Consider the following 13,223-nt stretch of genomic DNA (forward strand, 5'->3'; position numbering starts at 1 on the left):
GCTCAGGAGTTGGAGGCTTTTGTGAGTTATTGAGAGAGGATACCCGGGAAGGGTGAGGTCTAGGAGAACAGAGATCTTCGCACAGAAACCCCAAGATACACCTGCAGGGTCCTCTCCATCGTAACTCAGCTCTTAAGAATTTGTAGACAACTTCCTGGGACCCGGAAATTTCTGTTTCTGTGAAATCCTGTAGTTTTGTGGAGGCTGGAACAGCTTCTCCCACTTGATTCAAACTGACCAATGAGAAAGGTACTCGTGGGCTGAACTTTTTGACTGGAGATAAAAAGGGAAAGACCAAGCCAGTTGGGGAGCTCAGCCTGCTCTGCAGGCTAAAATAAAGCCCTTCCTCTTATAAACATGGTGTTTGGGTGCTCTTTCTCTCCATTGGGCCTCGTCTTCCTGCAACACTATGACCCTACCTCACTCCACCCAGGGTGACAGAGTGATATTCTGTATCACATACAAAAAGAAAAAAATTATCTTTTCTGTTGATCTCCTAAAGGAATCTAAGCTATCGTAGCCTTCTATTTTCCTGCTTCCTTCAGCCTTAATAATAATATTAAAGAGTAATTACCAACTCTGATGACATCTTGGATCACTCAAAGAATTTCACATAGGCTACAGGAGATAAAGGGTTCTGCCTCCTCCTTTTTGAAGAGCTGCCCAGCCTTGACCCAGCCGTGCTACATCCCAGAGCAGGGAGCCTATTTCTGCAGGGTCTTGTTCAGCCTCCAAAGGATACTCAAGCCCAGGCAGGGCAGCCTCCTTAGTGCAGGAACATTTTCTGAGTCACTCAACCAAAAGGCCCCTTCAGCTCAGTAACACAGAACACAGCTCAGGGCCTTCCTTCTGAACATTCTTCACCAGCCTCTGTCCCAATAACTCAGTCTAGAAAGAAAGAGAAGACTTAAGGGGACAGAGCTTCATAAGTTTAGATGCAAAAGTAAACAGAAGGTAAGGAATGTGCAAATATGAAATGTGGGTTAGGTCTCCATTGGCGGAAGTCCTCATATTGCACCTGGGGTTAAGATGGGTCCTAACTTGATAATAAAAAAATAATAAAAATTAAAAAAAAAATGATGGGGCCTAACAAGAACAAGGTTTGCCACATGAATTTTTTTTTTTTTAACTGGTCATCAATTTATTAAAACAGTTGATTTAAGCCTTTGCACTGGTGACTTCAACCTTAACTCCTGGCTCAGTACTCTTGGAGATAATCTGCTTAACCCTCTCAGAAGGGCTGCACAGGTCAATGAGTGGCCTGTAGATTCTCATCTAGAAGTGATTCCAAGTCTTGGAACCTTCACCACCAGGAATTTCTCTGGTAGTGATTCTCAAAGTCTTGGTGGGCATCCCACTGGTCCTTGCACTTTAAGACCCTTCTCCTTTGCACCTCTGATCAAGTCAGCACACACCTTTTCCAGGGACTTTATGTTGAGGCTGGTGAGAGTAATTCTAATTTGCTGAATCGCCACCACTGACTCCACAGGTGTTTTTCCGGTATCTTTAAAAGCCCTGGCTGCCCCACAGTTTTCTGATCTACTTCTTCCTCGGCTAGAGCGAACAGCAGTGAGTCAGGAGCAAAGAAAGCTAGCACAGCGCACCTCCACCGAACCTGAGACGGTGTCTTCCTCGAGAAGAATTAATTTTTTTTTTTTGAGACAGAGCCTCAAGCTGTCACCCTGGGTAGAGTGCTGTGGCATCACAGCTCACAGCAACCTCCAACTCCTGGGCTCAAGCGATTCTCTTGCCTCTGCCTCCCAAGTAGCTGGGACTACAGCCCGCCACAACACCCAGTTATTTTTTGGTTGCAGCCATCATTGTTGTTTGGCGGGCCCAGGCTGGATTTGAACCTGTCAGCTCAGGTGTATGTGGCTGGTGCCTTAGCTGCTTGAGCCACAGGCACCAATTTTTTTTTAATATTAAAAAAAAAAACGGTATGTATGGCAGTCCAGCAAAATGGCAGGCCTGATTCCTGGCATGGCCATTAGCTGGCTGTGGCACCTATAGCAAGTTATTAATCTCACTCTACCTTAGATCCCCATCTGTAAAGTGGGAAGGTAATACCACCTACTCAGGGGGCCACCAGTAATAATACTTACACAGGGGGCTACCAGTAATAATGAGGACTCAGGAGACTACTGCAAAATTTAAGTTCATATAAAGTTCTCAGGGGACTGCTGCAAAATTTATTAAGTTCATATAAAGTTTCATGTATAGAAATAACTAACATGAATTAAATACTCTAATATTCTAAAAGAGAATATTAAATTTTGTAAATATAAATTTTACAAAAGTTTAAATTTGTAAAAGTTACCAATTTAAAGATACAGCTAGGTTTTGTTTGTTTTTTTTTAAGGCTTCTCAATCATGTATGTAGCAAAGTGTTGAGATTTTTCATGAGAGTTTTAGTTTTTTGTTGTTTTTTTTTCTTCCAGTTTTTAACCGGGGCTGGGTTTGAACCCACCACCTCTGGCATATGGGGCCAGCGCCCTACTCCTTTGAGCCACAGGTAGTACCCATGAGAGCTTTTTTCAAAAGCAACCATTTTAGTGTGATTTCCTCTTGGAAAATAATGAATAAACACTAATCAATTAATTGTTTTAATTATTATTTTCTTTGGCTCTCAGGATATTGGGTTATAAGCTCTATGAAGACAAAGATACCGTTCCCACAAAGTATGAACAAGAGCTGCAGTACTCCTTTATTCAAAACCACCTCACTTTTGTGTGTTTCCAGCTTTGTGCTTTATTTAGAAACCAAATGATGTTTGCCCTGGGCCATGCTGCCGGTGCATCTGCTGGCCGAGTGGAAATCTAACTGGGTAACTCACAGGGAGAAGACCCGTGTTTTCATGGAGACATGCTGTCTCCCTGTGAGGTCTCTGGGCAAGAAGTAAATATACTTTTCAGCCAATAATTTGCTCTTCCACTAAGTCAAACTTTAGAACAGACACCCTTGAAGAATACCTTGCCTGTGATGTGCATATTTTCCCCTGGGCGTTGCCTTAATCATGGGAGAATTTTAAATACACACATATCCCTCCAGAATTTTACTAGCAGTGAGTAATGTGTTTTCCTCTGCAATACTCTGAAGTTCATAGTCTTGCATTTTAATCACATGAGTTAGTTTTTTACCACTTTAAAATCAAAAGCATGAAAATAAGATTCAACACTTTTTATACAGAATGTAATGATACCACATGAAGAAAAACATTTATCTTTTTAAATTGAAGTTTTTAGACTTTTTCTTAATCAAAAAGGCTTTTATTTTTAGGTGCCTCACATCCACATGACAGGACAGCACAATAATGGCCTGTGCCCAAGAAAAAAATTTGTGAATACTAATGGACAGAGTTTGGAACAGTTTTATAAAAAGTTGCTAAAAATAAAATTGCTACTAACAAGTTGTAGTGGCATTGGGCTAACATTTAATTTTTAGATAGTTGTCTGGTATCATTATTTAAGCAGCAGCTAACATTTGCTTACTGAAGGCCAGGCACTTAAAGTAGTCTTCTCAAGTAAGTCTTCTTTCTTACCACAACCCCACAAGAAAGCACTCTGTTTATTTGCAGGACATATAAATATAAGAACTAGAGAATCAGTCAAGATCCACCTACACCTATGAGGTAGGACTTGAACCTAAGCCCTCTGAGTCTGGAAGCTACACTCGCGTCCACTTAAAGTCAAATTTAATTCCAAATACGCTCCAAATTAAAACATCCACCCTGATTTTGTTTCAAGGGCCTTACCTATAAAAGTGCTCAAAACAAAGCATAAGAAAACCATACAGAGAAAATCAGTAAAGTAGATTTTCTGTATCTCAAAATAACAAGGTTGTCAAACCTCAAGACTGTTTTTGAAAGAAACTGCAAATATGCTTCCTTAATTAATGACATTATTATTAATGTATTTAAATTTTTTAAATGAATAGAGTTGTGCATTTTTTGGTATTTTTTTCTTTAGCCTCACAAAAGACTATCCAGTAGAAAAAAGAAAACTTTTATCCTAATAATTTAAGACATTTTTCATGTATACACTTCTCATTCCCCTATTACTTCGAATTGACTTTTACTTTTATGTTTTGCAATTTTACATTTCCCCAGATTACAACATATGAAAAATACTGATGGCTAGCTTGGTTCTTGCAGTTAATTCTTAGTATTACAAAAGCTTTTTTTGTTTGTTTTTCTTAAGCCTGACCTTTATTCTATCACTTCTTTTTAATTTTGTGAGTTTCATTTGCTCCTTTAGTGAAATTACTTATGTTTTAATATTCAATAAAACTTTCTAAGGTAGAACAGTTCGTTCCTAAAATAACTCACTGTGTTGGTAAATTATAAAGAAAAATTCATTTGTCTAGAAAGTTAGTCTAATAAACTGAATAGAAAATAGCATACATAAATAGATAAAGTTTAACTTTATAAACTCAACCACAAAGATCAAACCAGTTTATTTCCATTATTTTGCAAGCTATGACATCAAATTGTTCATAAAAACAAACAAACAGAAAGCAGATAGTAGATGCCAAGGGTTAGGGAAGGAAGGAATGGGGAGGGACTGATTGATGGATAGGGATTCCCTTTATGATGAAGAAAATGTTCTGGGGCCAGACAGTGGCAATGGTTAAATAGCACTCTACACGCACTAAATGCTACTGTAGCATGCACGTCAAAACGGTCAAAATTTTATGTTGTGTATTTTACAGTTTTAGTAAAAACAGCCAGCTATTTTAAGACCACTATTAATACTACATATAACAAGTAGGTTTCTGGTCAAGGATTTATAATTCATAACAGTAGTTAGAATATGAAAATAGCATTCTGTTAATACGTCACTTATTAAATAATGTTTGACAAAAGTTTAGTGTTCAAAATATCAAGAAAGGCTCGGTGCCTGTAGCTCAAGCAGCTAAGGTGCCAGCCACATACATGGGAGCTGGCGGGTTTGAATCCAGTCCAGGCCCGCCAAACAACAATGACAACTATAACCAAAAATAGCTGGGCACATTGGTGGCGGGCCCCTGTAGTCCCAGCTACTTGGGAGGCGGAGGCAGGAGACTTGCTTGAGCCCAGGCTTTGTGGCAGGCACCTGTAGTCCCAGCTACTTGGGAGGCTAAGGCAAGAGAATCCCTTAAGCCCAAGAGTTGGAAGTTGCTGTGAGCTGTGATGCCACAGCACTCTACCAAGAGCAACATAGTGAGACTCTGTCTCAAAAAAATAAATAAAATAGTTATATATAAAATGTTATAATAGCAATAGTTCAGTAGGTTGCCTAGCTTTCCATTTTTTTTTTTTTGCAATTTTATTATGTAAAAGGTAAATTATGCCTTCAGTATGTGATTATGATGACTACATATTTTTGGATTGCCACAGCATAAATCCAAGAATAAAGGCCGAAATCCCATGTCTTTTAGCAAGGCAGGATGCATGCCCCTCGAGACCTGGGCTGTGGCCCTGACAAAAGCAGTCCAGGAATTAGAGCCGTGTGAAGCACATGCCGTAGCTGGGCTGACCAGAACCACACATTACAAAGTCCTCCTCCATTCTGCACACTGAATCTCATCCAAGGTTTACCAGTAACAGTCTCACATTTGAATATTGTAAAAAAAAAAAAAGAGATAAGAATAAGGTTAAAACCATCAAACACTTCTGATGGAAGTGGGTATTGTTACACTCTTTGTAGAGGGGCTGAACTAAGCCATGAGGAGGTGGGAGGGAGACCTGAGTCCAGGCCGGAGAAGCAGCAGGTCCAAGTGGACCACTGTCATCTTCTCAGCCTTCCTCTCTCTCTTCTTCTCATGATAATTTCTCTCATTTCAGTGTTCACAGAATTTAGCTCTAACTTCATTCACATTAATTTTATAAAATGAATCAAATGCTAATGTCCATTTATTCACGTTTTATATTCTCAAATAGGCTAGGATTCTGTAGGACAGTACCACAATATGCAGCACACAGAAGTCACTCACACACCTGTTTCATATAGAATCCTAGATCCCTTATTCTTCTATTTTTGTATCTGCATTTTTTAATCTCTAACTAAATTTTAAGATCCTTTCTTTAAGGAATAGTTCATGGATATTTCATTAATCTTTTTTTTATTTTTATTTTTTGTACAGACAGAGTCTCACTTTTTATGGCCCTCAGTAGAGTGCCATGGCATCACATAGCTCACAGCAATCTCCAACTCCTGGGCTGAAGCGATTCTCTTGCCTCAGCCTCCCGAGTAGCTGGGACTACAGGCGCCCGCCACAACGCCCAGCTATTTTTTGGTTGCAGTTCAGCCGGGGCTGGGTTTGAACCCGCCACCCTCGGTATATGGGGCCGGCACCTTACCGACTGAGCCACAGGTGCCGCCCCTATATTTCATTAATCTTTCAAGTTCCTTACACACTGCTAAAACATACAGAAATCCCTGGATCCACATATACTTTGCATGGCTGCTTCTGTGAATTCCATGTTGTCCCTGCAAGGGCCAATTCTTTTTAAATCATTCTTTTTCATTTTTCTTTAATAATTATTATTATTTTTATTATTATTTTTGGTTTTTTTTGCAGTTTTTGGCCGGGGCTGGGTTGAAAAAGGAGTGGGACGCCCTCTGGTATATGGGGCCGGCGTCCCACTCCTTGAGCCACAGGCACCGCCCTTGCAAGGGCCAATTCTAATGTTAATTGCTCTGAAAGCCATCCCTAATCTCTCCCCTCTCCTCCTACTGGCTTCCCTGTCCTCTGTTCACTAACCACTTGGAGGAAGCCATTCATGGGTATTCAGGGTGCAAGAGCTTTATTCAATACGCACTTATGCAGTTATCTACTTCTCTTACACTGTAGAGTCCCTTAGGAAAGAAAAATTGCCCTTTTGGACTCCCTTGGTACAGACAATCGTCAGGTTATGAACGAGATATGTTCTGTAGGTTTACTCTTAAGCTGAATTTGTCTGTAAGTTGGAGCAGTTACATTTACCTATTACCTGTAATAGCCTCCTTTCATAAAGGAGAGTCAAACATCAATCATGTTTGTAACTCAGCACTCACTGTAATGGCCTCCATTTCTAAGTGTGAGTTATGTAAGTCAGATCTTCGTAATTCAAGGACTGCCTGTACTAGTGTCAATAAATTATTTTTAAATGACGAATATGCATAGAAAGTAAAAGTGCTATGGCTTGAATATGTTCCTCTCCCCTCAAAATTCAGATACTGGAAACTATTCCCATTGTAACAGTGTTGAGAGGTGAGGTCTGATGGGAGGTTTGTAGGTCATGAGGTCATCCTCATAAATTGATTAATGCCATTATAAAAAGGATTTGAGGCTGCAGGTTTTTCTCCTGTCATGTAAGCACACAGCAAGGACATTTTGCCAGAGAACAGTGCCTTGATCTGGGATTTCTCAGCTCCCTCAACTATGCAAAAATAAATTTCAATTCTTTATAAATTACCCACTTTGTGGTATTCTCTCAATGGCAGCACAAATGGACTAAGACAGAAGGGTACTCTGGACATTCGCAAGAAACGTCCAGATAACCCCATGAATGAATAGTAGTGTTACCGGAATTTCTTTCTCCAATAGGTCCTTGATTTCAGGGATTCGAAGAATGAACCCAGGAACCACAGATTAGACAGAAAGGAATACATAAGGAGTGGAAAAGCACCAGAGCTTCTGGCAAAGGCGAAGACCCAAGTCAGAAGTCTCACCTGGGTCCTTTGTCTAGGGGTGTATATTGTCTGGAGAATTGCATTTTGGCCAGGACTTGGTAGTTGGAAAACACCTTTTCAAAGTTAACGAGTGTATTAACAAAATGAATGAATGCAGTCCCTCTACTACAGCAAGGTTGTTATTAGGTCTGTGCAGTTTTTGTCTCAGGGAAGGGATTAGGGTGTGTGCTCTCTACTCAAGGTGGAACCACCCAAAACTTTTCAGGCTGCTTTGTTCACGACCTTGCTAGAACCCAGAGGGTGTGGCCTGGAAAGGGTAGCTTGTTTGTGCCTAGAGATGGGGGTCTGATTTCTGAGCTCACCTGGGCCTAGAGAATGGGATGGGGGGGTCTTTGCCCACCCCTGAGTGGGGGAATCCTGTATCAGCATAGTCAAAGATCTAAATAGTTGTATTTTGTTTGGTTTTAGTTTTCCTACCAGAAAAACAATAGGCAAAACCCTTCATAGGCTGGACACAGTGGCTCACGCCTGTAATCCCACCATTCTGGGAGGCCGAGGTGGGATGGTTTGCTTGAGCTCAGGAGTTCCAGACCAGCTTGATCAAGAGTGATACTCAATCTTCAGAACTAGCCAGGCATTGTGGCATGCCTACAGTCCCAGCTACATGGGAGGCTGAAGCAAGAGGATCTCTTGAACCCAAGAAGTTGAGGTTGCTGTGAGCTATGACATCACCACACTCTACTCAAGGTGACAAAGTGAGACTCTGTCTCAAAACAAACAAAACCCTTCATAATGAGACAGAGGACAGAGCTATAATTTCCCTTCCCATAGGGGTTAAATTCAGAAAGTTATATCCAACGTTTTTATATGGGCTAGGAGTTCCAAAAGTGAGAGGCAATGTGACTATGTAGTTGCTATAGAAACACAAATAAACCTTGTACAGCTATTCCAGTCATTATCTAACTATTCTTTCTGCTGACTGGGGGTTTTCAGTGGTGTTTTTATCCAAGAAAGGAAAAGAAAAAAAAAGACGCAGGAGGCTTATCATCCAAGAAGAAAATAGGAAGCTGACTCAGGGACGTGGGCTATAGATGATGCCTCTGCTGATACTCAAGGAATAACTACAGGAAATCCTCCTCCCGCACAAAAGGGGATTTTTCTCCCTACCAAAAGGTATAACATTGATAGCTGAAGTCAATTAAGAAATTGAAATATATTGGGTGGCGCCTGTGTCTCAAAGGGGTAGGGCACCAGCCCCATATGCCGGAGGTGGCGGGTTCAAACCCAGCCCCGGCCAAAAAAAAAGAAAAAGAAATTGAAATATGTTTTCCGGCAGTGACGGCCTCCACACAAGAACATGACTCTCACAAAGGGTCTCTCTCCTTCATCCCTCTGTAGAAAAGGAGAAGAGGAAATACAAGAAGTGCCTGCTGGTACAGGGCCCCAGTTCCCACTTCACGGAGGTGAAATGCGCAGGATGCTATAAAACCAGCACGGTGGGGAGCCAGGCACAGACAGTAGTTCTGTGTGTCAGTTGCTGTACTGTCCTCTGCCAGCCTACAAGAGGAAAAGCAAGGCTTACAGAGGATGTTCCTTCAGACAGAAGCAGCACTGAAAGGACCCTGCTGGAACAAATGGGAAACTGTCCCAGTAAATACATTTCTGTTTTAAAAAAGCAAAAAAGAAATGAAGCACCGTGAAAAGATGGTAAATCTAATTTTTCAGATGAATATATTATCAATTTACAGCTTTTCTAAGTATAAAAGTAATTCTACTTAACAAAGTTGACAGGGAGAAATGAATTAAGAACATTTTTATACGTGGGTCAATTGAAACTCCACAAATATAGAGTGCTTTTCTTACACTATGACCGGAGTCCCTTTTGACTGCCCATATTCCACAAGTTATTTTTTCACATGTAAAGAATAAGGCACCCTAGTAGATAGCACTTAAAACTAAAATATGCAGTCCTGCTACAAATACATACAAAATAACAAGGCATCTTAAAAGGCACACCAAACAAAACAGAGTATACAACTGGGCAGAGGGTTAGAGGCAGATCTGGAGGAGGTGGCTGACATGGTTTTATGGTAAATTGGCTTTAGATGCTTATATAGACTGAGAGAGATATTTCTATAGTTAAAAAAAACCTGGATGTATGAGCAGAGGCCAGTGAAATAGTGCATGGCTTGGAGAACAGCAAGAAGCTGACTTTTTTTTTTTTTTGAGACAGAGCCTCAAGCTGTTACCCTGGGTAGAGGGCTGTGGCATCACAGCTCACAGCAACTTCCAACTCCTGGGCTCAAGCGATTCTCTTGCCTCAGCCTCCCAAGTAGCTGGGACTCACTTTCAAGGGAGATCCAGGAGGAGGAACTCACGCAATAGTCAGTGGTAACAGTAAAATAATAAAGTCTGGAATAGCACCACAGAGAGCCTAAATATAGTCTTCACCTTCCAACAGTCTCCTGTAGGCCCCAGATCCATGATCACTGCCCAAAGTGGCTTAATGTGCCATTTTCCCAGGCTCTTTCTCCCCAGTCTATACCCACACCCCTTTCTTTCTGATGATTTCCACTGTACTTCAGAAACAGCTGTCTAATTCCCAAAAGTGTGTTACACCATTCCTAATGTCTGCCATAAAGACTTCCTCTCTACTTGCTGGCCTTCATGTGTTTTGCCTTTTCCTTGATTGCTCCATCCCCATCGTGTGGCATCAAATGGAATTGGTGCATTCTCCCCCAGCCTCTGCAAGGCAGGGAAGGAGCAAAGTCAGCATTTTCCTGAATGCCTCCTGCAACTTCTGAGCTAATGTACGATTCTAGTTCATGAGCAACCACCCTCCTCCTCCAAGGGCCTTGGCATCCAGGTATAATGCCACTTTATCTATTATTAAATCATTTAACTTCCAGTTGTCCTCTACAGACATAAGGAGTTGGACAGTTTGTTCATGGTAAACGTATCCTTCCTTATTCCCGTAATACTCCGTCAATTACAGGGATCATATTCAGGTCCATTACAACAGGGACCCTGTCAGTGCCTGAAACATCTCCACATCAAAAATACCAAACTATCAAGTGTACTGATAGCGTAACTCATTAAATATTGCACTAATATACCTTTTCCAGTCCTGCAGCCCTTTCCTGCTTGTGCCCTTAAGCCCTCAAATAAAACCACTAGCCTCATTTACATGCCATCCACCACTATTTGGTAAATCACCAGAGTTATTTTTCACTTACATCCCCAATTACTTTGCATCTTTGATCTTCCAGCTTATACAGTTCTTGAAACTCCAACTTATAATTACTATAATAATACTTTCCCCAAGCTCACAGAAGGCTTCTGAAGAAAGTAAAGGCTTCTTTAAAACTGTTGCATTATTAATTTCATACTGTCTTCTTTTATGAGTTGGCTTTCTGAATTTCTATAATGAAACCTAAAATAAATTATTAGAATTTGAGGCCTGGCACAGTGACTTATCCCTGTAATCTTAGCACTCTGGGAGGCTAAGGCAGGAGGATCATTGAAGTCAGGAGTTTAGGACCAGCCTAAGTAAGAACAAGAACTCATTATCTACAAAAAAGAAAGAAAAGAAAGAAAGAAAAATTAGCCAGGCATGATGGTGTGGGCCTAGAGTCCCAGCAACCCAGAGCTAAAGTAGGAATATCACTTGAGCCCAGGAGTTTGAGGTTGCAGTGAGCTATGATGCTGCCACTATACTGTAGCCTGGGCAACAAAGCAAGACTCCATCTCAAAAATAAAATAAATAAACAGAACTATTAAATTTTGAAAATGTGTGAAATAGTGAATAAAAACATCAGGTCTTATAACAGACATTTGCCCGCTGCTTCCCTGGTGCCCATTTCATATTTCTTGCAGTTTGGCAGTCCGGGTGACTAGATGGAATTGATTCCCATAACCTACCCCAGAAAGAGGGCACTGATGGGCTAAACCTACTAGCAAGATCTTACCACCTTATGATCATGACTGGCAGTAACCCGAGTCTAAACCAACTAGAAGCTGGCACTACCGTGGCCATCGCAAGTGCAGAAGAATGCAGAAGTCTCATTTGACAAAGGAAGAGAGATTTTCTTCTCTAAGAAAGACTGACGTACACATACGAAATTTGAAACTGCTACATCCATTGTACTACCACACATCAGAAGGCCTGGGTTCAAACTCAACTTTGTGTATTTTTTAATCTAGAAGGTGGTAATAAAAATAGCTTCCATAGAGCTTATGAAAATTACATGAGATACACGCGGATGATCTCTTTCTCCCTCCAGAGATAACCCTTCAGGTTGTCCACTGAAGACAACGCTGGGATTTAGACAAAACATAGAAATAAATGCACAAAAAGCCAGACAACTAAAAAAAAAGTTCAAAGTTGTACAAAGATGTACAAAGTTGAAGAAAAGGTTTAGTAGGAAAGGTAGGAAAATAAGATTTTGTAAACTGAGTGAAATTCCTGAAATTTTTTTTTAGAGGCACAGTAATCCCAGTTAGAGATCACCATTACAGAATAATCCCAATGAGAGAGATGGTTTGAAGAGTGAGCGGCTTAAAAAACAAACAAACACATTACGCTGGGCATAGTGACGTATGTCTGACATCCCAGCTACTGAAGAGGCAAGGAGTTCCAAGTATAGCCAGGGCAACACAGAAAGATCCCACCTTAGAATAGCAAACAAAAAGAAAAAGAAAAAATACATTAAGAGAGGGTACTATTAGTCATACACGCCCATTAAACAGCTGCAAACCAGTAAGGCAGGTCATGTACATGCAAAAGCACACTGTCCCTGACTCCCCGCTCCCATTGGCATGCAACCGTTTTAATAAAGACCACAATGACAGAAGGTTATAGGGACTGAGAAAAGGCTGGTAGAGGACGGAAGATTTAGGGAGAAAATGACCAGGCTGGTAGATGGTAGATGACAGCTAAGAGAGTTGTCAAAGGTGTTTAGCCAGGTGATAGCACCCTCCCAGGCAGTCCGAATTTTTCCTTGTACATATCCTGTCTTACAAGCCTGACAGAATATGGAATAACAACATGGGATGGGGAAAGTCAATATTATCTCAATGCTAGGAGAATGAACATCTTCCAAGGCAGCAGTTCTCAACCTGTGGGTCGTGACCCACAGGAACTGTATTAAAGGCTCGTGGCATTAGGAAGGTTAAGAACCACTGCTCTACGGAAATACAATGTTCTCAAGAATAAGAATAATGTGGGCAAGTAGAAGAAAGTGTGAAGCTCAAGTTGTATTTGGCACACAGCAGGGGATCAGAGGGTACAGTTGAATACTTAACTAATCCATTAACTCTCAAAAGCCTATTTTTAGCATAGATATTATTTCTATCAGATTCAGAATAGGTGAGAATATAAGATTCAATAACTACTTAATTCTCTACCTGAAACCCTATAATCAGCAAGCCTATTTCTTGCGTGAAAACCTAGATCGTAATTGCAGAGATTCTCCATGCAATTATCCCCTTTAAAGGGCATTTTCAAAATGAAGTAATAATTGAGTACAACCGGGTAATTCTCAGCTGAAGCTACAGCTTACTTTTCTGCCC

The 13,223-nt window shown here is 40.8% G+C and overlaps 1 protein-coding gene and 2 pseudogenes across 7 annotated transcripts in view; 1 reads left to right on the forward strand and 2 right to left on the reverse strand.

The window, feature by feature from the left end:
* Positions 1 to 13,223, reverse strand: part of COBLL1 (cordon-bleu WH2 repeat protein like 1) — a 196,347-nt gene that overhangs the window by 119,313 nt on the left and 63,811 nt on the right. The window lies entirely within an intron of this gene.
* On the reverse strand, positions 1,159 to 1,574 carry LOC128590399 (40S ribosomal protein S20-like; annotated as a pseudogene).
* Positions 2,783 to 9,267, forward strand: LOC128590400 (40S ribosomal protein S27-like; annotated as a pseudogene).

Source organism: Nycticebus coucang, chromosome 7 (assembly GCF_027406575.1).
Source record: "Nycticebus coucang isolate mNycCou1 chromosome 7, mNycCou1.pri, whole genome shotgun sequence".
Classification (NCBI taxonomy): domain Eukaryota; kingdom Metazoa; phylum Chordata; class Mammalia; order Primates; family Lorisidae; genus Nycticebus; species Nycticebus coucang.